Source organism: Leptonotus elevatus, chromosome 17, assembly GCF_054856555.1.
Source record: "Leptonotus elevatus isolate MCC_2025b chromosome 17, RoL_Lele_1.0, whole genome shotgun sequence".
NCBI classification, from domain to species: Eukaryota; Metazoa; Chordata; class Actinopteri; order Syngnathiformes; family Syngnathidae; genus Leptonotus; species Leptonotus elevatus.
In genome coordinates, this window is record NC_141255.1 from 13,990,517 (window position 1) to 13,994,067 (window position 3,551).

The following is a 3,551-nucleotide window of genomic DNA, read 5'->3' on the forward strand; positions in this document are numbered from 1 at the left end:
AGAGGACGAGAGAGAGAGCGCGCTAGGGAGGGGAGGGGAGTGAGAGATGGGAGAGAGAGCGACGGGGGCGGGATAACTTGAGAGCGACGATGAAACACTAACATGAATCGCGTTGTCTCATCTGCCCACATTTCCTTTTTTTTTTTCTTCCAGTCATGACATGCTCAGCATTTTCTGCTTTCTTTTAAATGGTTTATTTTTAGAGATGCACGTGGACCTCTGGCAAAGGCAGGGAAGCAAGCGGACAAACCTTGTGACAAGTAATATAAAAGTACTCTGCATAAGCATTGGAAATGTTATCCCATTTGATTGATTATTCAATTTTCCATTGGCATTCAACCAATGTAGTCTGCGACAGACCCCGTCTCTGGGAAAGTCATTCACATGAGGGATTGGGGGTCACCGAAACCAACACCCACGACGTCCCTGCAGGTGGCTGGTATGCTTGTGTGGGGGTGTGTGTGGGCACCTCCTGCTTCCTTCCCTTGCGGTGGGGGTGGATGCTTGGGTTGCAGTGTTGAGGTGATAAAAGCTTTGATAAACACGGGTGCTGATGTGTCAACTGGCACACCTCAAGACGGTCTAAAGAAAACAATAGCAGAGGACCGAGACCCCTGATAAGGGTATCATCATGTTTTAGTAGCCCAAATCAAAGTATCCGAAGACTAGAATTTTGCCAGAATCAACAAACTATTTTTGTTAAGGCTGTCAAAGTCTTTCAGCATTTTCCTTTGCAACATTGGTTACCACCACCATGGTGTCCATCACCCCTCATATCTCATCACCCTTTCCGTCCAAAGAGCCTTTTTGGCTGTTTACCCAAAACAAGGTGATGTGCAGACAGACATATGAAAGTGTCCTCTCCATCCATCGACCTCTGCCTCCCTTTTATCTGTCTGCATTAGCCCGGCTAATGGTTGCCCGGCTACCTGCATCGATCTGCTGCAACACGCCTTTAGCGAGCTTGCCCTTTAGGGAGCGCGGCAACAGGCCGACCTATTCTCACCCGGCCATTTCAGACACCCTCCGGCGGTTCGAGGCGGGCCTGAGTAATGATGACTTAATAAATGGTGACACAGCGCTGGCGGGCGGAACGAGATGGGCATTGACGAGGGGCTTCCAGAGACTTTCAGCACCCGGTAGTAAAAATAGGAGAGGATACCAGACACTCTGTTTATGTGGATGTGGTGGACAGGGTGGGATTACGCGTGTCAAAATCTGTATGTGCTCAATATGTCTTCATTTGGTGGCAATTCAGAAAAAAATGATTACGCAACAAGACACTACATAACAAAGAATCGGAAACGTCGCACCCAAGCTGTCCTTCTACCTTTCACCTCTCCGGTCGGAAACCCACCCATCTTAAATCATACCCCACGTAACAACTTTTTAAGTTCAAGGTACGAGCAGTCTTCCACTTCCTTTACGCCACATCCTGCTCACTCATCCTGGCCAAACCTCTAAATTTGGGTTACAGCAGGTCAGCCTCTTAATCAGCAAATGACACATCCAGGAAAAAGGTGGAATGACACCAGAGGCATGTAGGCAAGTATACAGTGAAAGTTATGATCAAATCAGGCCACGAGGCAGCTTTCTGTGTCAGGAGGTGCGGAAAAGAAGTGAGTGATTGGCTCGGACACCGGTATGCGCACCAGGAAGTATCCGGCTCCGATTACGCCATCGGCAACAAGGGAGGGGGCGTAATGGGATAACAAAAATGAGTGACTATGACTGACAGGGGAGGGTGGGAGGCTCCGGGAGATAATTGTGTAAGTCTGGATTTTTTTTTCTTTTTTCATCACGCATCCCATGTGTCTGGTGACGGGTGGGCGTATCACCCAATACATCAGCGACCGAACCGGCGGCATGCAAACATTTACCTGCACTTGTAGACAAGGGGAGGGAATATGTGGTTGAGCAATTATCCTGATAACTAAAAAAAGTAAATGCCTCAACCAGTTACACCCACACATATTCAGTGTAGAAGCATGTGAAAGCTTAACTTTGGGTCGCTAATTTATGCCCTTATTCCCATTAACTCCTAGGTAGAATTCCACTTGCACACACAAACATAATTAAATAAAGAAGGCTGTTAATTGTATGTCAGAGCAAAAGGTGGTACTGCTAAAACCCTTTCCTGCAAGACAATTTTAGCTAATCAGAGGCTTGCACAAAGCCGGTTTTGGAAAAGGTGCATATTGACAAAATTAAAATCATTTAATATCTTGAAAAGTATGCCTTTGAGTCTTGTGACATTTCTTCTGTACGCTACAAGAACTAACAGAGGGAAATGGAAGGTTTCGTTTCCCGAGAGTTCAAAGGTCAGCCACCGGGTTTACAATGGGGTCACATAACCTCGTCATGCACATGATAATCTCCTTTACCACTGAATTTGGCACGTCCCGTGTCCGCATCCACTCAGAAGCATTACAACAATGCTAAATCAAAGTGGAAACACATTGCTCGTGCAGTGAACCATCTAGAGCAGTGACTCAATAGATGAGGAAGTTGCTGAGGTGAATTTATTCACTGCATTTTCATCTGACTTCTGGGCCTGACTGGACGTCCCCCGTGGGGATCTCTGGCTCATGCGCACGTGTCCGAGATGACGGTGGTAATCGGGAAGCATTTACAGGATGTGAGGGAAATATGATGGTAACACACACACACACCGTTTCACAACGCTGGATGACTTCCAGCTGTGACTTGTTGCTGACGTTGGTAGAGGTGAAGGGTCACAATAAGTGACATAAACAACAGAGATGACTGTATTACAGGCTAAATGTGTTGTTTTTAATTGTGTATTAATATTGAGTAGTGATTCAATAGAGATATCATTATGTCTCATAATTTCAGTGGGACAAATTTTTTCATTGGTTTAGGGGTCAGATGAGCTCTTTGAACTCTGCCTAGCAACCAGTGACCAGGAAAAAGAATCCAAGCAATTGTCTTGACCTGTCCTTGGTTGTGTCAGACTAGATTTTTTTTTTTACATTGGCAAAGACATTTAAATAAAAAGCCTATTTTTCTGGCTGTTAGGTAACCCACATGTTTTTCACGAGGATATTTTAATGAGAGCAACTAACAAGCAAAAACAATGCACTGAGTGACTGAGCAACTTCAAACTACAAGATAAAAGACTCCCGAAATGTGGGAGTCCTAAGGAGGCTCATCAACTGATGCGGAAAGGACCAACTGGAACTTACAAGGAGCGGGGGTGCGGACTAATCCGAGAGTCCTTTAAAAGCCAACGTATGTGTCAATGCAGGACATACTGGCTGTGAATGGAGGTTTAGAGAGGCAGAGACAACAGCAGAGAAGCTCATTATTCCCTCTTCAGAGTCAAATTTAAGAGCTTATGGGCCCTCAGAGGAATCGGCAAAGCCTCACCCATTGCCTCCCATCTCCACCCACCCAGCGTTTGATTGAAAAGGACCTCTGAGAGGTCTCGAAAGAGCTTTAAAAATCAAAGTGCTAAAGAATTTCAATGGCGGACATTTGATGGCATGGTGGAGAAGCGATGGAACTAATGCTGTTGACGTTCTTGCCAC